The following is a 23,326-nucleotide window of genomic DNA, read 5'->3' on the forward strand; positions in this document are numbered from 1 at the left end:
CCCTCTCCCCGCTAAAAAACAAGTTAGTATTACTTAATTACAAAGGCACAAAAATGTTTTTATTTCCACATAAAGAAAATAAACCAGCTCAGGCTATCCCGAGACCTGTGAGAGCACGTGTTGCTCGCGAGCATTGCCGCTCCCCTAACTGCAGATCTAGGCACCACGCATAGGCAGAACATGGCGAGGAGAGCAGCTTGGCTGAGCCTCGCACCAGCAGCCCGCATGCCAGGACGCCCTGCGTGGCTGGATGTCGACCTTTTAGGCTTGGGACTCAGGGAGAGCCCGCGGGGGCCCCAGAGCTGGACCCAGCCCTAGCCCTGCGCTTCAGCCAAGGGCGTGGGCCTCCACCGGGGACGAGTCTCAGATAGTGTGTGAGCTGGGCTGGTGCCTTCTGTCAGAGCCTCTCCCTCCCTCTGTGGCCCTGGTGAGCATCTCCCACGTCTTACGATCTGACACGTCAGAAGTGTGTGGAGGAAGTTCATCGAAAAGGATCTGTGAATGCAGTAGCCTCATTAAACAGCTTGCACTGTTGTGACGGCTTCGCTATCTGAATTTTTCTGATAAGGACAAATTGAGTAATCATGCACCATGATGCTGTAGTCACATCCAGCTCTGTTGTACTTCTATACCTGGAGACTGAAATCCTGTTTGGAGTTCCCTTCGTAAGAACTGCCTTTAAGAAACTATTTCATTTCTGTAAAATACACTTAGCTTTTCAGCTGGGTGGTACATGATAAATGCGGTTAAATACCTAAAATGTTCCTATTCATGATTCTAGACAGCTAACTCTCCTATTCTTCCATGCCAGAGCTGCACTGGGATCATCTCCTCATCCCTCTAGAACATTCCTTCTACTATGCAAGATGAGATAGGGAGTATTTTTGTGACCCCATAACACCTGCTGGAGTCACAGCCTCAAACTGAAGAACCCGTAAGATAGCGATTGCTCTTTGGAAATCCAGCCAGATACTTTTAGAGCACCTCACCCTGTGGTATTTAGACACCAGTACTGAAGATCCATTAGAAACATCTTCCGAAAGCTCTGAAATCCTTTGGATCCGTGCATAAATCCTGTTGGTCGTGACGGTCCAAACGTTCCTGGAAAGTGACCGTGGGTGAAGCTCCAGCTCGGCGGTGGAGCAGCTGCTTGCCACAGCGTGCTCGCTATCGCTGTGTTGCATGCTGCTGGAAGGCAGCCAGCCCCAATCTGAGATGTTTTCTGGAGCGTCCTAATTTCAGAGACAGCTCAGGGAAAGCTTCGGTTACATTAGTTTAGCTGTGATTGTCAATGTTCTGTCCAGCCAAGGACGGTAATGACAACCAGCGGAGTATCCAGAAAGCGTTACCCCCCAGCTGATTTTGTTTAAAATTTTGGCCACTGCGGCAGAAGAAAAAGGGGTGATGTAGGAAAAAAGGGGGTGATGGAGATGTAAAAAGGGGGGTGATGGAGGTGTATGCTCATTTTTTTTCATGTCACTAATTTGTTGGATATCTAGAGAGGGAATTCAGTTTAATTAGTCAGTAAAAGAGCTTGATGTAATGCTATCTGCATCGCGCTGGGAGGTTCTTCCTTTGCATCAGTAACCCTCCTTCCTACACGTTTCCAGGAGGCTGGAATTTGATGTAACGACACAAACTGGAACCACGATTTAAACGCAGAAAGTTCCGAGAGGTGCTGCACCAGGGCGTCACACCCTGAGGAGCCTGGTCACCAGGAGTTGAGGAACCTCACGCGCATACAGGTCACTACAAGCAGTGTGTGTGGGGGGCAATAAGCGGGCACGGTGCTTAAGTTTTGTACGTGTTTAGGTTTCCACCTAAGGAAAGGAGGACCCGGGGGGGGGGGGGTCACCCCCACCACACAGGCCCGGCGCTTGGGCCGTTGCCGCAGCAACGCGCGGGGGCCTCTCGCCCCCGCCCCGCCTCTCCGGAGCGCGCAGGGGCGGGCGGCGGGGCAGCCCCTCCGCTCCTCTCCCTCCTCTCCCTCCCTCTCCGCCTCTCGCGAGAGCTGCGGCGGGCGGGCGGAGCGGGGCGGCGGGCGGCGTGCGGCGGGCTGAGCTCATCCCGGGCGCGGGCGGGGAGCGCCGCGCGGAGCCGAGCCCGAGCCCGAGCCGAGCCCGGCCGCGGCAACTTCGGGGGTGAGCAACGGGACGGGACGGGACAAGAGGGCAGAGGGTGGGAGCCGCGGGATCCCCCCGCCGCCCCGCTCCCTGGCTGCACGCAGGACTTGGCCAGTAACTTGCCTCGGCGCGGGGAGTTGTACTTTTAATTTTTTTTTTCACTTTTTTTTTTTTTAATTATGATTTTTTTTTTTAATAGCCGGCGAGGGGGGTGCAGCCGCCTCGGCGTCGCTTGGAGCCGGTGCCGAGCCGCCCGGTCCCGCTGGCAGTTAGGTAATGCGGCGGGGGCGTGCTGGGTGCGCGGCCACGGGGGCTGGAGGTGCTTCGGGGGGGGGGGGGCTGTGGGATTTGGGGGTCTCGGGGGAGCTCCAAGAGTCCAACGCGGGGTCCCCCCGGCAGAACTGCTGCAGGAGAGGCGGAGGAGAAGGGGGCAGCCGTCCCCTGCCGAGTTTGTGCGCTCTCCCCCCCGTTTTATGGCTCGCCGAGCGCCGGTGCTGGCGTGCGGGGGGGCAGCCGCACACCTGCGGTACCGGTGCCGGGTCCGGTAGGTGCGGGGCTGGCTGCGTGGGGAGCGCGCCCGGCCGCGCCTGGCGAGGCAGCGCTGCAAGATGGGAACCGCTCAACTTCAACGAGGATCTCCTTGTGTAACCTTGGCTACAGCAGCAGCGTGCCTCGGAGGGAGGAGGCATGCTTGCACCCAAGGAGAAACGCGGAGGTATTTTGGGGGGGGGGGGGGGGAGACGATGTTTCCTACAAATCTGCTCCTAAAGACGTCGCCGGCGTGTAATATTTTAGCGGTGCAGTTTTAACGAAGCCTCGGGTGCACGCCGAGGAGCGCGTCGCCGAGCGGGGAGCCGGAGTTGGTAGCACAATGCCAATTTGTTTGCGGGGTCGGGGAGTCACATTGCGTTCGGTTCCGGATCCCCGCGGACGAACCGAGGCTGGCATGTGCTTCAGGGAGCAGACCTTGCCTGCTGGAGTTCTGATCGAGGCTCTCCTTTTGTCAGTAACTGTAGGAATTAAGCATCACTTTCCTTAAATTTAAGGTGTAAGCTGGTTTTGTGGAAGGGAAAACAGCCTTTTTTCTGTTTAAACAACAGGTTTTGTTGTCCCCGTTGTCACTGTAAGTACTAGCTGGTTGATGTGCATCTGTATTTTGGATGATGTGCATCTGTATTTTCTCTGATGTGGACTCTGGTCGTTATTTATTTGGAAGGAATCTCTAAACTAGCCTCTGTACCCCTTCTGCTGGAGAGCTGGGAGAGAAAGGTGAAAGGACTGAGGTAGAAGTTGGTGACAATTGTAATGGCAGGGAGAGATTTATGGGTTGTTTCACTGTCACGGCTTTCGTGCCGTAGGCCGTCAGACGTCATAGCAGTTATTAATTCAGAAACAGTGTGGGAACTTGAGAATTTTTTTCTTGCTTATAAAAACACGTGTGCTCAGTTCAGGTGAAGTTGAAGTTTCGTCATTGAATGTCTTATGTAAATATGATCTCTCCTTTTAATTGATTTTTATTTATTTCTAACTGGGAACAGAAGATCCCCCCCCCCCAGTTTTAACAGGGTTTATTTATGGACAGTTGATTAAAAGCTGCGTGCTTAGTTGCTCAACAGTGTATTATGAAGGTGTTAGTGATGCTAATATAATGCTTAGTTTTAGAATTACTGCTTGGGATAGGCATACTTAGCTCTCAGTTGTGGTTCAGAGAGCCTCTTAGATCATGAAGGCAGAAGCGAAATGGGACGTCAGCTCCAATTGTGTTGTCGGACTGCAAAATGTGGGCTGACTAAAAAGGCCGGCAGGTGTAGTGGTAGGCACTGGCACGCAGCTGGGCAAGGGTGGAGCTGCAATGAGGAATAAAAATTCAGCACGGGAAGGTGTAATCCACGATCTGCTTTTTCTGTAATCAAGTGTATGACTGCCACTTCGCTCATGCATACTTGGTTCTATGTTTGAAGAGTTGTTTTTTTTTTTCTCGGAAATGTTATTTTAAGGTTTGGGATTAACTTCTGGATAGCTGTTGTTTTAAAAACCATGTCCAAATGTGGCTTCTCTTGTGTTTCCTCCCCCCTTCAGGTTTTCAAGGAGATTTGTTTTATCATGCTCAGAGCATTCTGCTGCTGCCTTTAGAGCTTATCATTCTTACTTAGCTCTTATTGCCCTCTCAGTTTTGTAAATGTATCTCGAATGTATCCCTTACTTGTTCTGTTTATTTCAGAATTTCAGTTCTGCCATGAACATGTTATCCTCCTAAGAAAGGAGGACAAAACTGAAATTAACCAATGTTAAGAACATAAAATACTCCTATTAGTTATTTTGTTTTTTAGTAAGATCACATTCCTTTTGGTAAGGAAACCAGGTTTGGAAATATGTTGGGAGAATGAGAGGTAGGCTAGTAAGAGAAAGGGCTGAAGCCCATTTGAGTTTCTTTTCTATTCCTCTATTTTGTCCTGTGGCACGTCCATTGTAGAGAAGAAAAAGGAAGACTTTTCTCCATAGCAGTAGTTTAATCCCTTCAGCAAGGGGTAGCTGCAAGCTATGCAGTTCTTACTGCTGCCGGGTGGAAATCCTGGATAACCCATGGGGTAAACCAGCAGAGCTTCTGCCCTCATCCAAGTTTCAGTCGCACACGTTGGTTTCCCTAATGTTGATGTTTTCAGAGTTTTTTAAACTCACTCACATTGACCCTATGTGTTGGCTCGTTGGCAAACCGGTTGGATCTGTTGTTTCCTCGGCTTTCTTAGCTTCGTTTAGATTGCTTTTATTCCTCAGCAGCTCCTTTATTTAGATATTAAGAAGTCAGTAAGGCATGATTTCACTGTCTCTTCATATCCTTTTGTATCTCTGCTTTTAGTTTGTTATTCATCTCTCAGAGTTTTGTTTCACTCACTGTTGTAGGAGTGTCTTGTCTCCCAGTCCAAGAGAGATGGTAAGGTTTGTTCTGGTGCGGGCTGAGCTTCCGCTGTTCCTGTGCCTCAGTTGAAGTGAAGTTGCTTTCTGCTGCTCTCGTTGGTATTGGGGTGGGATTAGTTTACATCATCTCTAGAAAATCTTTTCCCTTTTTTTTTTCTTTTTGAGAGAATTCTGTAACCTATTGGTTTAACTTCTTGTTAATCAGTTACAACAGAAATGCAGCACTAGTAAGTGCGGTCACTTATTTATCAGTGTGTACAAGGGAATTCTAAAATGGGCTAGGTCAGGCTTTTAAGCATTCTAGCACATAAAATTAATCATGTGTTAAGTATCTTTCTGTGAGTTAGGGCAAAAATTGTTATATTCTGTGTTTTCTGTTGCCAGGGAGATGCGACTTCAGTGGCATGATTTGAAGCGCATTCCTCTAAATAGCAACTTCTAAATAGTCTGAGCTTTATATTTCACTGAGTTCAGTTTAATGTTTGAATGAGGGCCACCAGGCTGGATGGTTTTTAAAGTGGGATTTTGTGGCTGTGTGAGAGTCGAGAGATTATTTAATGGAAAACAATCGGCATTGTCTGGGATTGGAGCCTTACCAGCAATGGTTAACTGAGGGCACGGTTGTAAAGCTACAGAGTATGGCCACTGGGGAGACGAGTGACAATAATCTTGTGGTTTTGACTAGCTCTGATTCTTGATCCTCGAGCAGCCGGCAGTGCGAGGTGAACACGATCTGCAGCAGTTTGTGTTCGCTCTGGTGGTAGTTCTGCGCTCCGAACTTCGGGAAACCCTCTAGGAGTTGCAGAGGCACTGAAACTGCTCGATTATTTTACTGGTTTTGAACATGAAACCGCAGATAAAGTGGCTTTAGAAGTCCATCTTCTTAGATGTAAACTTAAATTACAGCAGTGCCGCAGTCTATTTATTTTAAATCCCGTGGCACCAGTTTGCTGGGTGGGTTGCTTGATTTAGATTCTACCGCATGCCTTTTATGTGAAGTGCAAAGTGAGACTAAGCGTTTACAAGTCTTTGTTTTCTTTATGGAAGCATGCTTTAAAGAGCACTTCATTTGAGCGTGGCAACATAACGCTTTTCCTGAGCTTGATAGCTGCTGAATTGTGTGATCACTGAGTGTTTTCAGACCTCTGAATCCATACGTGGATCCTCTCTTGCAAGCCCATGTTTGATTAGTGGGATCAAAACCAGTCACGGCTTCATCTCTCTACACGACTTAATCATAGCAGCTCGTTCCTTGCGCAGCACGTGGATGTCTATGTTGGAGAGAGATGTCAGGTTTCTGAAAAACGTGTGGCTGCATAGAACAACTTCACTGAACGTGGGTTTTGTGAAAATATAATACAAAAGGAAGAGTTACTGAGAACAGTGGTTGATGCTTAGGCCTGAGAGGTGGTTTGAGTCTTTTTATGATGTTAACGCTCCCTTGCCTTTGGCTTCGGATCCTGTGGAAAGGGAGGAATGCTTTCTTCAGGTGGACGTTATTAAAAATTTGTCAAGTGTCTTTGAAGACCAATTTTTAGTTCACAAGTTTGTCAAAATTTACATAAACTGTGGGCATATATGATGTAGTTGTTTTTAAAGTTAGCTAGTTGGGGATTCCTTATGGTTTACCTTCACTGCTGAGAAACCTCCTGGTGGTGTTTATTTCAGTTTTGTTGTTGTTTGTTTATCTTTTGAGGTAACAACTCCTGAACTCGAAATACTAATTTTCAGCTGTCTTTTACCGCTGCTGTGAGACAAATGTGCTGATGTTGAACTTACGCCTTTGTCTTAGGGAAATCATTTCGTCTGTCCTTAATTGATGGTGTTCCCAGTGGATTAAAATCTTCAACTAGCCAAAATCAACAGAAAACAATCTTACTCCAGGCTGCTGTACAGCGTGGGTCAGAAGTTGAGCACAATTGAGAGAAAAGCTGCCCTGTCACCTGCTTGATAGACACCAGGTACCTGTAAGGCTCTTGGCTGGTGTCATTTCACCAGCTGTGGTGCTTGCTCTCCTCTCTCAGAGCATCACAGTTTTCCTGGGAGCTTTGAGCCTGAACGACAGGCTTACTGTATGCTGAAGAGATGTGGAATAGCATTAAGGCAGAACTTTTGAAAGCAGTGGCAGATAATATCTGTGAGACTGCTGTGGTAGCAGAACTTTGTGCGTGCCGGTGGCTCTGATAGTTATCTCAGGTGTTCTTGGTGGCAGTGCAAGCAGTTCTCTGTAAGGAGTTAACAGATATTCTCAAACATCTGCATTTGCTGACTTAACCAAAAGTTGCATAGTCTCCAGAACATTTTTATGTTACTCTTGAGACTTCCTGAAATAATGGAAATTACATTTTCGTATTGCCTTTTTTGGCTTTATTATAGCCAAATATACTAAATATACTGGTCTTACTTTGTGCTGAAAATCATCATTGTACCTCACACAGTCACGCGAAGTATTCCATGCACATCCATGATGAATGGTGTTTTACAAGAGATTATAGTTTTCAGCTTTAAAACTTTTCCCCCTTTCTTTCTGGTTGAAGGAGTGCTTTTTTCCGTCTGCTGGTTTCAAAAGTGGCATCTTTATTGCTCAGTCTTCTTTAAAGTAGCAAATAATTTGGCATGGTAGAAGCGGCTCTCTGGAGGAAGGTGGTGTTGAGTACTCCAGATCTGTGGTGTTAGTACTTCCTTAATTATGCTTAAGGCACAACTTGGCTGGTCCCCTAAACTGAATGTCTCTGCCACAGATGCAGTTGGTTTGTTGCTTACAACTGCTGAGGGTTAGGCCAAAGCTTTAGTGAACTTTAGGGTGGTGGGATGGGATTGCTAGTTTGGCATCTTCTAGAAGAAACCTAATTTATGCACACAAAAACAACCATTAAAAAAAATAGAAAAGAGAAATTCAGGGAATAGTTAAGCATTGACCAAACTGTCCCAGAGAGACTTCGGTGAATCTCCATCCTTGGAGACTCAAAAACTTGCCAGGACACATCTGTGAGCGACTCGTGTGGTGTGGGGTCAGCCCTGTCAAGGCACGAGCTGGGCCCCCACCTTGGGCCCTGCCGTGGTTCTGTGCTGCCAAGTGGTGGTGGCCGAGGCCTCCAGCAGCTCTTAGAGGTGCTCATGTAGATGCAGTTTAAACTGTTCTGAAAACTTGACAAAATCCTCACAGCAAATTTTTTTTGACTAATGTGAAGCGGTTTTACTTCGGTATCCAGCACATTTCGTATCTCCTGTTCGGGCCGCAGCACTGCATTGGTGTGGGTTGATCACACTTACTGGTGTTGGCTATCAGGTTGCAAACCTGCGGCAGGAAACCTGACTTCCTTTATCTGTGAGCACTTGAGAAAGGGAGCTCATTTATTTATTTCCCTGCAAGAAGGCAGTGTAAGAGGAAACGTACGCATCTTCAGCGTTTCTCTTCTGGCAGGACCATAGCACAAACTTACTCTTGCAGATGAATTTTTCTGGCAAAAATCTGACTTTCTGATCACATTATTCAAGTGTAACATGGCTTAGTCTACACTTTGTGGGGTGGTGGTACAGAAAAAGAATGGAAGATGAAAAACTGCTGGCTTAAACACATTGCTGTCACTCAAAAGCTGTTGCAGTTCTTATCTCTGAACTCCTTTAAAAATCTTTTCGTCTTTGTAGTCAGCACTTTTGCTTTCTGAATTACCAATATTATTATTCTTAAGAACTAAAATGTTTGACGCTATTTTGGGTGGGGGGAGTACTGTTGCATGTGCCAAATAAAAGACAATGCTAGACCCCACCAGGTGAGCCTTGGAGGGCCTTCCCTGTGTCTGCTGGATGCAGTTGAGATTTCCACCAATCTGTCGATCCTTTGCAAATTGGAAAGGGTGAATTTGCATTTTGTGCCTTCGGTCCGTGCTGAAGGAATGTGCGGCTCTGCAGAAGGAAGTTATTCTTGAACATTCCTGTGTCTTTAAAAATAATCTTATCTTTATGAATGATGTGACACTGGCAATGATCTTTTACTTTGCAAATGTATTTAACAGCTTGTTGCATGAATCATAATAAAGCAGTTCAATAGACTCCACTGTATTGATCTGACAGCAGCCTGAATAAAGAGGGAAACCTGATGCTTTCCCTCAACTTTTGCTAACGCAAATATTTAGAAGTGAGAACAGAAAGGCGATACTTATGTAAAAGCTATTTACTTAGTTGTGCTTCCCTTGGATATGTTTTTCTTCACCCTTTCCCTTCCTTTGCAGTTGTTGAGGAAGGCTGTGTGGACAGGAAGCCGGGCTGTTTTAACATTCGCCCCCCCAGTTGACTTCTGCAGCATCCTATAGGGTAGTCGCTGCCTTGTGCTTGACTTAACTCTGGAAATTCCCATCATGTCCTGAATTTTGTACTGTTTGTCGCATTGCCATACAGAAAGATTGTGCGGGGAATCCTCGTTAGGATGCCTTTGGTAAATACAAACAAACAGCAAATGGCAGTATAATCTCAAAACATGCCATTCTTGCTGAATTGGAAGGGCCTTTCTGGGATTTTGAGTTCTGTGGGTTTTTAGAGCATGTGTGTACAGGGAAATGAATGGCTGTTGATCTTCTGGAGAACTTCCCAAGACAGACACTTTCACTCTGCAATTATAACTATGTGAGAAGCTCCATGGAATAATTTGGGAGCTATAAGTTAACTCTTGCCTTGCTATACAGTTCCTGCCCTATCTAGGCAAAGCCAGGAGATCTGTAGAGCTATATACAGTATATAAATACGGTAAAAATGTCAGGACTTTTTTATTTCAAATAAACTATTATTGTAGTTTACTTCTACTTTCACCCAGGAAAAAAACCACAAGGTTAATTGATATGCTAAATACATTCAGAAACCGGAGAATAGGTTATTCTGACTCCAAACAACAGCATTAAAATTGGGTATAAACGTGCAACAGTGTGCTGTATGTTTCAGATTTAATCACTTGTATACGTACTGTTGATGTAGTAAAGACTTTCAAATTTGTTAGTAATTTGAAGAACATCTTGAGTGAGACAAAGGTATGGTAATAAGTAGTAATTAAATGCTGCAGAGGGTGCTCATCACTGTTATTTTAACACAAGTTAGTCATTATCTGCTGATGGCTGGCTTCATTAAATCTTAGTTTTTTAGTTTGTAAGTCAGAGCTTACATACATTCCTCAGCAGCTGAACTGAGGCTTTCCATTCTTGCATAGTTGAAGTATCTTTTGTTCTTGGATTTTAAGAGTAATGACTTACCTCAAACTGCCAACAACTTTACGCCTGCCATGGGGCAAGATTGCAAATGTTGTGAACGTGCTCTTTAACTAGAGATAATGCATCTCTTCTGAAAATCAGGGGGGAAATATGTCAGTCTTATTGAGAACAACTACTTACCTGTTGTGCAAAACCAGCCACATGAAAAAAATAAATCATAAACAAGGTAAATGCTGCCTCCTGTAAAAGTACAAAATGTGCAGAGATAGGAAATACCTGAAGTGTTGGGTGAGGGAGACTTTTGCTCTTCCTCATTTTTCTTGAAAACTTGTGCTTTATATATATCAAAAAAAAAAAAAAGAAGCTATATATAGTAGTTGCCAAGTATTCCCAGCTGTGATGTAGTCTTACTTTAGGTGACAAGTTTCTTCAGGGTCTTGGGGCAAGTGATTAAGTGACTTTGGGCTAAAAAAAGACTGGCCTCACAAATGGGTATAGGGAGAGAAATTGTGGAGAGGATGAAGAATGAATTTGAAGATGAAATCCTGATTTCGTCTTTCATTTTCTCTTAATAGGAAGAGGTAATAAGAATTAACAAGGGTAAAACTTGAATAAATAGTTGATAGAATGGAGAGCTAACAGATTTAAGGTAAATCGCATTTTGATTATTTACTCGTTTGGAACAGGTTGTAGGGTAGTGATGTGAATGTTAAGGTAGCTGGGGCGGAGGATACTTGTTAGACCAGTGACTATTTAGATGTAAGAAGCTGGTTTCAGAGTTGGAGGAACTGTAAATGTTGTAATGTTGCTTGGCTTAGGGTTGTCGGTTGTTCTGATGTGGAGAACGAAAAGACTTTTGGCAGAATGATGAGCTTCCTTTAAGGTGGCATCAAAGCATCCAGAATAAGCATAGTTGGTACGTACTTTTTGGTAGATAGCAATACCGAAAAAGGAAAATTTTGTAATTGTGTTTTAAATACTGTAGCTGAAGCTGTGTGAACAGTGAAACATATTTTATGTTTTTCCATCTCTCTTCTTTTTCCTGGGTGTTATAATTTAGAAAAAGAAGGGCTCAAAGGTGTCTGATTCTAGCTTAAAATGAGGTAAGAATTGAAGATCTGTTTGAAAGGAGGGGGGAGAGGAATCTGCATAGCTCAGTATAGAGGAAGCTAACTGCTTAAAATTGTCGAGTTTGTTAAATTTGAATCACGCTTTCCTCCAGAATGACTAGCTTCCTTTACAGCATCATTGGAAAACGTGGCTAGAGCACTGTCTTTGTAGTGCAGCTATTTGCTCGCAGCAGCAAGGTGAGGTTTCCTGTGGAAACTGTTAGTAAACATGCAAGCATATTGACCCGAGCACAGCTTAAGAGTTTTAATTAATTCTTACTTAAAACTTAGCTATGTTAGCTGTGAATTCAATCCGATAAGAATGCTAGGATAGCATAGGCAGTGTACCTGGTTGTATGGCCTTTCATGTTCAGTTTTTTACATGGAGAAAGACAAGGACTTGTGGAACAGTGCTGCAGTATTTCAGTAATGTTTTACAGGTGGCAATAAAAGCTTTTGGCTCTGCTGTAGTACGTGGGTGTTATGTGCTTGCAGCTAAAGTCGTTTAATGTTGGCTTTTAATAGTACTTCTGAAAATGAAGTAATTGTGTGCACAGTATAATGCAAAATACCCTTAAATAGTGGTTGGTTTCTGCATTACACTATTTTCTTGTTGCTGATAAAGGAGGTACAAAAACCTTTCAATGGCTGAAATTCAAAGCAATTTTGCCAGGTAGAAGAACGAGCTTTCTAAAGGTGGTGGGGTTTTTCTTTCTGAATCTTGTGCTAGCGCTGGGTGACTGTTCTATTTGCACTGCCAGCGTTTCTGATTTTCAAAGAGTAATAGCAGTATCCATCTTGTTTGCCATAACCATTCAGTGTTTTCCTCCTAATAGTTAGCCGAGATGCCAAAAGCTCTTGAAATGCACGGAAGCTCCAGGTAGGTTAGTCATTTGTGAACTGGCACCCCGGGACGCAGGCAGTGTGTTTTGCTGTCCCTGTGCTCAAAGCTCAGAACCAAAGGCGTAGGATACTGCTGGAGTGCTACTGCTGTTCGGTTTATAACCGTGGTAATTAGTGCTGAATGTCATTTAAGATGAGTGTATGTAATATTAATAAAACTTCTTGTGAAGTTGAGCTGTCGTCATTATCTTGTTGAATAGCTGTGCTGAAAAGCTGTTTGACTCTTCCCTGGAAGCAGAGCAAGTGAGGAGGGCTTACAGTGGGGCCCGTGAGGTCGCAGTCCCTCTTCTCCGAGACACCAGGTGTGAGGAGAGACTACTTTAATAGCAGCCTACAGCTTAAGTGTGCTCTCCCTCAGGTTTTTTCTTGTCTTGTGAGCAGAAAACAGTTGTCCCAGTCTCAAGAGTGTATGGGAAGAGGGAAAAAATGAGGAGCAGGCTGTTGCTCCCACTGGAGTTAATGTGGTCTGATCCTTTCTGCATCTGAAAGGCTCCTGGGAAGGGTGTGCAGGGTGGGGTGGGGTTATGTAAATTGTTTCTGCCAGTGGCAGAAACTGATTACTTTTGGGGTGGAACTCGATTTCCTTTTCTCCTCCCAGCCCCAGCTGGTGCGGTGCGGTGCAGTTGCATGATAATTAGGCTGCTCTGTGTTGAGTGCACTCAGCGTCACTCATTTATGGGAGCTAATGAGATTGTAGTTTGATGTGACATTACTGTAATATCAGTGCTTCGTATTCATTCATTAGTTTACCTCGGTGACTTTGTGAAATAAGGAAGTGCAGATGCCCTTGAGCAAGTCGTTTTAACACCGCGCATGAAAAATCTGTAATAGTGTTCAGAACATAAATTGTCTTGAGCTTTAGATTTCATCTCACTGTGGAGGGATTTATTCATAACCGGCTGTGGAGATGTGCTGGAGTTCTAGAGCCAGCCCTGGTGGCTGCATCCCCCTTGCCTGCAGCTCACTGCCCTCGCTGTCCCTTGGGAGCGGTCCCCAGCCCCCAGATCTCCTCTACCATGCCCAGCCAGAGCTAAGGGAGCGGCTGAACAAAACCATGCTGGGGCTGTGCTGGCAGTTCCCTAGCAGGGCTTAGTGCTCCAGCCTGTGCCCTGGCCTTGTTTTAGGTGCTGTTACAGCTTTAGCTCGGTGCATTGGCATGGCACAGTGCAGTGCTGCGCTGACTTGGTAGCTCACGTGTGGATGGCACGTAGCAGCAGTAGCGCAGCGCTGCGTACCAGCTAACCCGCCTCTCCGCCCAGCAGCACTTACTGAGCTCGGGGACAGCGCTGTGCCGATGTGGCTCTAGTGGTTCTGGTGCTTGTCCAGTGGCTTTAGCTCAAAGGTCAGCATGATAGCTGGCACGCTGCAAAATAAAGTAATACATGAATAAGTTTGATTTTAGTTCCCTGCTAGATATCCCTGTCTCAGCAAGCTCTTATACATCGTGATCTGTAGTAATAAAATGAGAGATCGTCTGTAATATTGCAAAAAGAATAAAACAAGTGACTAAAATAAAATGTGTTGAGAATGTCAAACCTAAGGCTGTTAGAAATGTATTTTAAGGTGTTCCTTTAAATCTGCATTAATATCCCGTGTGGGGTCTGAAGCTGTGTTTGGGAAGGATTGTGTTCAGGAGTTGCAGGGGAAGTGCTGCCTGGCTGTGCCCAAGTGTGCCACTTCTAGGATCTCTCTGCTGATGCTGTGCCCTGCTGCCACCAGTGAAGGTGCCTCACGTTGTTACTCCAGCTTTTTTTCCTGTTTTAGTTTAATCTGGTTCCAGGGAACATGTAGACACCGTTCTTTAGCTTAGAGCTAGCTTGCATATGCCTGCGTTGCATGGCAGCCGCTGCTGGGGCAGCACTGTAGCTGTATCCCAGATATCTGGTGATGGGTTTGAGGAGAGTTTGCTCTCAAAGTTTCTGTTTTCCTATGGAAACCAGTTCGTGTGATCACGCTTTCTGTGCCTGCATCTTTGCTCTAACTCTTCTTCTTTCTCCCCATCCTCGTCTATTTTTTTTAATTCAGGGGCTGTTGTTCTAGCCCCTTCCCTCATATTTCTCTGAGATTTATCTGGAGTACAGCAACCCTTGTAAAAACAGGCTGTGGAGGGGTCTCAGTGGTGGCAAAGGTGCAGGGGGCACAGCGATGCTGACAGTCACCAGAGCTGTGGGATCCCCACAACTGCATGGCAGAAGCTTCAGCTGGAGCGTGTGAGTTCTGACGTACCAGCTCTGGTCAAGCATGAGGAGCGCTTTGAAGGTACTGGGCTCTGGCAGTTCATGCAGCTACTTGTTCTGTACAGCCTTCCTTCATGGAAAAAAAATGCGCAAGACCAAATGCAACAGGAGCGTGTAGCAGTATCGGTATTTAGGTTGCTTAATAGTTTCTGCTCTTAAGTGTCCTGTCAGCTTGCTTTTTTCCCTCCCTCCATAATTGTTCACACAACAGAACAGCAGGTTTTCTTGGCGGAAGAGATCCCTCTGTACTGGGGAGATGTCTTTCGTCCTGAGGTCTAACAATATTACTGTGGAAAGGTGGGATGCTGGTTACCAGTAGCTTTCTCACGCTAGCTTTTCCCACGGAAAGTCTCGTCCCAGTGCCGTAGCAGTGAGACGTGTGCGCATTTCAGGCTGGTCGTGTGGGGTCTGCTGGAGGCGTGCCGGTGGGCTCCTGTGCTTGCTACCAAGTGTGGTGGCACAGGGCTTGGGTGAAGGAGGTGATGCGATGAGGGTGAGAGATGCTCTTGCCTTTGCTTGACTGACTGGTTAAAACTTTTTTCTGGCACATTCTCTTGCTAATCTACCTGAAAAGCCAAGCAGATGTGGTTCGTTAGTCAAGGGGTGCAGGAGCTAGTTTTTCTGAGTCTCACTGGACAGGCAGTAGGGGACACCGTCAGAAGAAGACATCCTGACATTGAGAAGAGGTTTGATCTTCTGCACGGCATGTTTTTAAATGTTGGACAACAAGGCAGTTAAGGTAAAGCAGTATTGTAATGATTTAAACTTCGGATTGATTACAAGGTAGGCTAGTAAGATGAGATCCCTCTCTTTTTAGAGAGGCAAAACGAAGTGTTCATATCCATCTGAGAGGGGAAAGTCTTGCATAAGCTGTGTGCTGACCTCGGTCCCTTGCAGCAGAGGCACCGCGTGCAGCGGTAACTGGGGCAGCCTCCTCTTCCTCCCCTTCCATCTCTCCACTGCATCCTCTCAGTCTCAGCAGCTGCCATAGGATGTGCAGCCTGCGCTCTGTAAGCTGTTGCCTCCTGTCCCATGACCTCTCCGAATGGGGATCTACGACCCCTTTTCTGTTGAAGAGTTGAGGAGGGTACTGCTCTCACCATAGTGACCATTTGCAAGGCCTGGTACTGGGCTGTAAGGCTTCGTGAATCCTCCAGGCGAGTAACTGGGGTTGTGGCTGCCATGGCAATGCAGCTTTGCGGTTCGGGTGGCAGTAGTCTGTCATAAAGTCTGAAGCTGCGTTGGCTGCTCTGCATCAGGCAGCACCGCAGTGCTGGGCTGCAGGCCTGCTCTGACACACAGTGCTTTCTTCTGGGTGGAAGAGGGGAGGAAAATTGAAGAGGAAGCTGCGTTAGTGGTGGGAGCAGAATCTCACAACATATCCAAACTTACATGAAGGTTACAAAATGGGAACACTGGTTCGATGATGCTCCAAGCAGGGCTTTAGGATTCCCAGTACTGGGTCAAAAGTACAGTGGTCACATCATGGAAAGTATTGATCTTGTAAATTGTTCTGTTTTGTTTTAAATAAATAAATAAATAAAATATATATTGTATACCTGTATACCAGGTACCATAATGTGTTGTTTGCAGTAGGAATTATTTATTCAGACCACTACAATTTTGTACTCGTTTAAGTATTAGGCACTTTCCTGCCACTGGTGGCAACTTGTATCATGTTCTGGCACACTTGAATTTGATCATGTGCCTAAGTCTCATTTGAATTTAACTTACCTTGGTCCGTGATGTGGTAATGCAGAGACTTGCTATTAGCTGTGAAACCATCATTTTAATGTCTTCTGTGACAAAGTTACAGATGTTTGAAAAAGTTTACTTTTCTGTTTTGCTTGCAACTTGTAAACAATTTAAAATACAATTTGTCTTTTTTCAGCATTTGAGTGATAAAGAAAAGGATGTACACATTGTACAACCACAGTTGTCTAAAGTTACAGAAGGATGCTTTTAGATATGATAAACACTAGTGTTCATTACCATATCTTAATTTTGGACATCATTCATGCTTAATGTTATGCCAAAACCAAAGTCTATTACTAATTTTGTAAAAATATAAAAACCTCAGCCCTAGCCTAGTGAAAAAAATTATTGAATTCTCTTCAAGCTTCTTGATATAGATAAAAAGGCGTGTGTTTTTTTTATCTGGAGAATGCTTAAAAGTAATGGGGCCATTAGAGGAAAAGATTTTAATGGGATCATAAATGTTCTATTTGGATCTGTCTTATTAGACATGGTTTAAAAATTGAATCTCCTTCTGAAGCCATTTACATATTCAAAGTTCAGTAATTGACCTGATTCTACCACAAGCTGCTATTTATCTTTCAAGACATGAATTGGTCTTATCTTTAAAAGTCTTTTGACCTTTCTTTAAAATCATTTGGAAAAGGGAGAAACGTACTTGTCTAGGGTTGTGACTAGATGCTGTCTTTTTGTCTGGTTTTGCTCTACTCAAAATTTTCTCTCAGCATCTGAGGATTGTTTCCAGCAGAATAGGAGACGCTGAGCTTCATGATAGTGTCATGGGTGCTAAAGAAAGGCTCCAAGGACAGTGTCAAAAAGTTCTGGGTGAGGAGTTTCGAATGTTTTCACAACACTGGCAAATTTCTCACCAAGTGTTTGTTAAGGACACGGCTTTTAAACTTTCCAATTGCTTTCTTGGGAATTCTGTTTAGATTTTCATGTTTTCTATATGGCATTTATCAGCTAGGTTTGGGAAGAGGGAGAGATTTTTCTAGTGTTTTTTTTTCTTCCATGTGCAATGAAACAGGAGTGTCTTCTGTTGAGTTTCTACAAGCTGAAGAGCCTTACCTTGGTGTGATTGTTGGATGTCAGTAGCTTCACTTACATTTATGCTGTGATCATGTCTAGAGGCATCGTACAAATGAGCGAAACGCTGTGCAGATACAGCTCAGATTCTGCAGGTGGATGTGAGTATACAAACCCTCACGTTCCTCTGGAGGCCTACCTCCCCTGACCCTGCAGGTGCAGTTACCCAGCAGTTCTGTTCTCTTGGTTCTCGGGAACCTCTGGACATCCTCAGTCACAGCTGGCTGCTCCAAGCAGGGTCAGGACGCTGTCTGGTTGGGTTTTGAACATCTCTGAGGATGGAAGCTCCGCAGTCGCTCTGGGTGACCCATTTCAGTGTTCAGTCACCCTTACAGCTTTTTTAACGTTGACAAGATGTTTCTAATATCTAACGTGTTGCGGTTGTACTTCCGAACACTGAGCACAGTGCTTGCCAGAAGCCAAGAGAAAAGGATCTCCAGGATGCTGCTAAGAAATTGTTTCATTGTTCGATTTCTGTTCTGTGTGTGGGCCACATAACGACTGTAAGCTAGAGCTATTCAGTGGATCTCTGTTAGGTAGTTAAAGAACAGCAGGACAAATTCACTTTCTGGCCTAGCGGTCTGATATCATGCTTAGCTAGTGTGTTACGTTTTCTGAAAGCTTTCAGAGAACATCGTTCATATCAGTGGTGTTTCGCTGGCGTGCAGGAAGTGGTGGCATTGTCTTTCTGCGGGTGGGCACAGAAGCATCCCGTCTCTGCAGAAGGTTGACACATGTGCACCTTAGATGTGAAACTTGCTTTTGACAAACTAGTTTTCCTGCATATGTGTGAGTCAGAGTCTGCTGGAGGTCTGTTCTTCTCTTTTCTGGAAATGCAGTATGTTTTCCTATGGCAATGAGGGGGAGGAATGCACAGAAGGCAGCGTACTGCTGCATCACCACACCTCCAGAAAAGCTCAGTACCACAGCCTGAACTGGACTTCAGGGAAACTGATGTTTTGTGGGCCTTGCTGTGTATTCCTCTCTTTACCACACTTCTAATGGTAGCTTAAGCACTCAGAATTACTGCAAAATTTACTATTTATTTTTATGTGATGGTTGCTTTGTATCAAGTATGATAACGTGAATGCAGGTGGTTCTGGAAACCTCACTCATTCCACACACAGCAAGGATTTGGCAGATCTGTGTCTCTTGCACTGTAGTCATGTGGATGGTACAGAATCGCAGAATGGCCTCGGTTGGAAGGCACCTCTGGAGCAAGGACGGGGGTCCAGCTGAGCCTTCTCCAGAGCAACAGCCCCAGGTGCCCCAGCCCGCCCGTGTGCATCGCCTGCTTCAGCCCCCGTCCTCTTTCTGGTGTCTGCTGGATTGCATCAGGGTGTCTTCCTGCTGCTGTCTGGCGAAAACTGGACGTGCTGGTTCAGCTGAGGTCTCAGGAACGCTGAATAAAGGTGAATGTCACTTCTTAGGCTCAGACGGCACTGGTGAGTGCTGCAAGGCTAATGTTGTGACTTAATCTTACCTACAGTTTGAGATGTGCTTTCAGAAATTTCTATTTTTATTCCTCGATGCATGAGGAACCTTTGATTGAATCAGTTTTACCTTATCGCTGTTTCCAGAAAGGATTATTTATGTTGTCTAGCTTGAAGGAGACTTTCTAATTTGTAGCCAGACTTGTTTCACACAGCTGCAGACTTAATCAATATGTTTCACTGCTCTTTGAATTTTTTTCCTTCTAAATTGAACTGGGTAGTTGCACATCATTTTAGTTATTCTACCGATGTATTTTGCTTTATGTGGCATATTATGTTGGTTCGTATTGTTGTTTCTTCAACCCAACCATGAAACAAACCATTGTGGTTGTCTGACTTTCAGTGGAAAACGTGATTTTTCTGCCCGCTTTATTCTTAGTATCTTAATATCAGCTTTCAATTTATAAATTACCATTTGTTTGAGCTGCATCCAAGGATCCATATTTTAATGTGTAGCCATTAGAAATCAATAAAACTCGTACAAGAATGAATGCTTGTGGAAGAAATATGAAAGCAGCCATTCTCAGAAATCGTGAATAGGGGCGTGAAGTGGTGGTGGGGGCAGCGGAGAAGAGACAGGGAGTGTATGTTTGTCCTGGGTGGCTCGATATTCCATGTGAGCCAGTGAGAAAAGACGCTTTGTCCTTGCTGCTCGTGTCTCTTGCCACGCTGCGTGTGACGTTTGGCAGGCTACGGGCACAAGCCTCAGAGCAGGAGCTAGGAGTAATGGAAGCTGTATTGGTGCGGACACAAGCTGGTGCAGAATGCAGACCCCGGGCTTAGGCTCTGATTCAGACCTCTCCTATGGTAAGGTTTCCAATTATCCAACCTTGCTTTTTTGCTGAAGACTAACTTCTTTTGCAAAAACTTGCTGGGGTCCACACAACATTGCTTGTGCCATGGTTGGACCCATCGGGACCTTCCTTTCTAAGATGATGTGCAGTGTTTCAGGACACGAGGACAAACCAGCGTGTAGCCCATGCTTGTCACAGCAGTTTTGCCTTCCACATCATGGGGAAAGTTTTATCTGGGGGTAATTTTGTCTAATTGAGCCACTCTTGCTATCTTGCTAATGTTACCTTTTTCCGCTAAATACATCAGCAGACACAGAGGAGATAAAAATGTAAACGGCGTGTATTTGAGTGGCTTCTTCGATTATTTAAATTATTCTTTTTGTCTGTCATGAAATTAAGTGGGTTGTCATGTGGAATTTCAACTAACTCCTGTTTTCTACCTTTGGCCATTTATTTCATTTCCATCACGAAGTTCTTCTTAACAACCTGTACAGAAGAAAATTATTTTCTGTGCACCTGCAGCTTACTCTGTAATTACAGATGTGAACTTTCTAAACTGTGATTTATTCTTTTAGAGCAACTTGTGTAAGTGTGCACTGTTCATGAGACTGTCTGTGTTAAAACTGCACTTAAAGCTTTGCTCAGGTTTTTTTTAAATGTTGTGCATGTCTGCTTTATTCTCCCAGTTCATTTCCATACATGGGCACTGTTTTTCCTTTGCCATTTTCATGTCATCTGAAGAAAAAAAGATCACTCAGTGTATTCGTGATTACAAACTTTTAAAAGAAATTTGAAACTATTAAATGTTTTTTTTTATGGAAACTTCTAAAAGAACACTGCTTGTAAACAAAGATTATCAGTTAAGATATTGGTTTGGCAAATGGTGGCATCTTTTGATTTTTTTTAAATGGGTTACATCTTTGCTCAGATTCCTAACCTTACTGTTGAAATAATATTATCATAGATGTGGATCAACGAAAAAAAAACCTCACTAAACTTGCAGCAGCTTACTTTTTGACTTATGTATGTAATTTGTGAGCATTTCTGGAGAAAGCAATGGAGCATTTTAGAGTGGGAATTCTTTGTTAATTTATGTGAAATGTGAAGCTTTTATATTGGAAGCTGCATTATTTGAGGCATTATTCTTTCTTGGTGAAGATCTGGTGTGCTGGACTTCAGAATGGTCTTTGTGTTTTGAGGGCTGAGGGATTGGAAGATGAAAATCAGAGGATAGGAAATAAAAAGATGTTCTCATTTCAGACTTGAGGAGTTTCCTCTGTGTGAACTCTCTTACATATGGGATGTCTAGTAAGACAGATAAGAAGCTGAAGAAAATTGCAGTGTGGTAAACCTGAATTAATTTTTCTTTCCTCACCACTAAGTGCATTATTAAACTTTTTTTTTTGTTAAAACTGGATATTCTTAGTGGCAAAATATTAGAATGGACAGAAATATTTGAGATTTGTATCCTAAGCCAGCCCCTGGGCTGGGAGGCAGGCTTGCATATGTGCAGGAATTACTGTGAAAGAGCTTTCTGCAGCTCTCTTCTAGGACAGTGGCCTGCACTACATAAACATTTGGTATGTGCCTTGACTGGAATATGTGGGTTAGTAAGTTGGCTTGTTTTCGCTTTAGCTGCGAAGGTTGGATCTGGAGATTTCACTGGCTGTACTTGCATTTCAGTATGTACCCAGTTCAGGTTTAATTATGGAAACTAAAGCTGCTGTAAAGCAACTGCAGCCAAGGCGAATATTTCTTTGAATTTGCTAGGGACTAAGGAGAAACATAGCTATGATCTAGCAAATGTGAACTCACAGGGCTGCAGGAGCATGGGAAAAGCTCTGCTTTTTCTCCCCCAAAAAGGGATGTCTCAGCCCAGACTGAACTGAATGTCTTCTCTGGACGCCATGTATGAAACTGATTGGTCTGGCTTTTTGTGTTTTTTTAGTACATTACATGGAGGCTGCTGGTAAAAGCTTAATTCTGTGTTGTGAATGTGAGCCCACAGTAAGGCAGTAAATCAAGCAGAATTAACTGAGCCATCGGCTGATGGCCGCCGGAAGAAGAGAAACATGAATGGGCAGCGGGGATGTGCTGCTGTTGAAGCCCAGACCTGTACCTGGTTGTCTTTGGGTTGAGACCCATCCTTATTAAGGAAAAAGGCTACCAAAGGCATGCAGTTTTGTAGGGTGGCTGCATTGCTCAGCACATCAACTGAGAGGTAAACCTTAACTCCAACCCTCAAGAGGGCAAAGCAAAAACTGACACTGCAATATCTATTTTATGCAACCCACTGGTTATTTCTGGTAATAATCATACGGATCCATCAAGTTCTTCTACAGCCACCTTAAGATATCTGCTGCTTTAGCAGAACCGAGCGGTGCAGAGCCGTGTTGTTCTGTGCGTGTTGAACGTGCCGCTCCCGTTGCGGATATGAATGGCTGATGTTTTCGGCAGGCAGGTGTTCAGACTGATTGTTCAGCTAACGGATGATCTTGCCAAAAGGGTTGTTTGTGTTTTAAGCAAATTGCACAAATTGATTCCTTTTGTATACCTAAAGGAATATTGAAGCATACGATGCATCCATAATTGAACTTGCCATGTAGGCACATTCATTTTCACGGTTCACTCTGTGGTACGCGGGGTGAATTGCTTATATCCGTACAGCTGTGACTGAAACATTCTTGATAAGGTTTATTACAAAAGAAGAGAACGTGTTTAGATTATTTTTGTCATGCCATTGTTGCAACACATCCCCAAAAATCAAATCTCTATCTTTTTGATATATTTTAGGTGAAAAACTTTTCTTTGGACTTGACCAGATGTTGACTGACAGGAATGAAACGGAATATTTCTGTGAGCCTGCATCTGTCTGGAAGAATTGATGAGCGGGATAAGAATTCATGTAACTTGCATAAACCTTTCTTTTGTGAATATTTTGGTACTGTAATAGTGAATGTGTGACCTCCTAGTGCGCAAGTGGAAGGAACAAAGGAAATGATGAAGGGTAAAGCCAGCAGGCAAATCCAGTCTTTCTCCCTTCCAGCATAAGGTGAAGTGTCATTGTTCTGAATGCTTCAGTCTGGGCAGCGCTGGTGGGCACGCTGAAGTGCTTCCCACAGTACAGGTCTATGGTGGCGGAATACAAAGTTAGGTGAGGGAAAATAGAAGTATATTTGAATTTGAAAAGCTTTTTTTTCCTGTCAGGTAATAAAGTTTTGGCTGATAAATTTTGTGGCATCCAGCAATAGCTCACATTGTGAAGAAGCTTGAACAGCAGAAGTGGGTTGAGAAAGAAGCCGTCTGTTGCTTTTGAAGATGGCTTCTGCAGAGTACAGTTAGACCATGTTTGGATATTCTGTGTTATTTCTTGTGATTTCTTTTACTGCAAAGCCGTAGGTGTTTCCTGGTACAGTTTCTGACCTTTTGTTCTTGAGAGCTCTATGTTGTTCATGGACTAAAAGGTAGAGTGACTTGTTAAAAAATCCATCGTAGGTATGTGGAAGGGTCTTGGTGGTCAGGAGGGATCATCCTGTGGCAAAATTGACTCAGTACAGTGACTTTAGACGTTAAAGCTCTTCTGTTTCTACTCAGGAAATAGTAATTCTTTCAGTGGAATTCTGGATTGGCCTTGGCTCAAATCTAATGGATTTGGCTTAATTTCTTTTAAACAGGAAGAATTTCTGTGCTTGACACGATGGAGCAGGGGAAA

At 44.3% G+C, this 23,326-nt stretch overlaps 1 protein-coding gene across 17 annotated transcripts in view; it reads left to right on the forward strand.

Annotated features, from left to right (window-relative positions):
• The first annotated feature begins 1,726 nt into the window (after nucleotides 1-1,726).
• Nucleotides 1,727-23,326, forward strand: part of SIPA1L1 (signal induced proliferation associated 1 like 1) — a 205,527-nt gene continuing 183,927 nt past the window's right edge. For 11 of the 17 annotated variants that reach the window (XM_083839247.1, XM_083839246.1, XM_083839250.1 and 8 more), the window contains exons 1-2: nucleotides 1,997-2,141; nucleotides 2,323-2,396. The gene's annotated coding sequence lies outside the window, so the exon portion shown is untranslated. Of the gene's footprint in view, nucleotides 1,746-1,996; nucleotides 2,142-2,322; nucleotides 2,397-23,326 lie in introns of those variants that run through there. The other 6 variants (XM_083839252.1, XM_083839249.1, XM_083839237.1 and 3 more) reach the window with 3 other exon arrangements.

The sequence above is a fragment of the Anser anser genome (assembly GCF_964211835.1).
Source record: "Anser anser genome assembly, chromosome: 5".
In the NCBI taxonomy this organism is placed as follows: Eukaryota; Metazoa; Chordata; class Aves; order Anseriformes; family Anatidae; genus Anser; species Anser anser.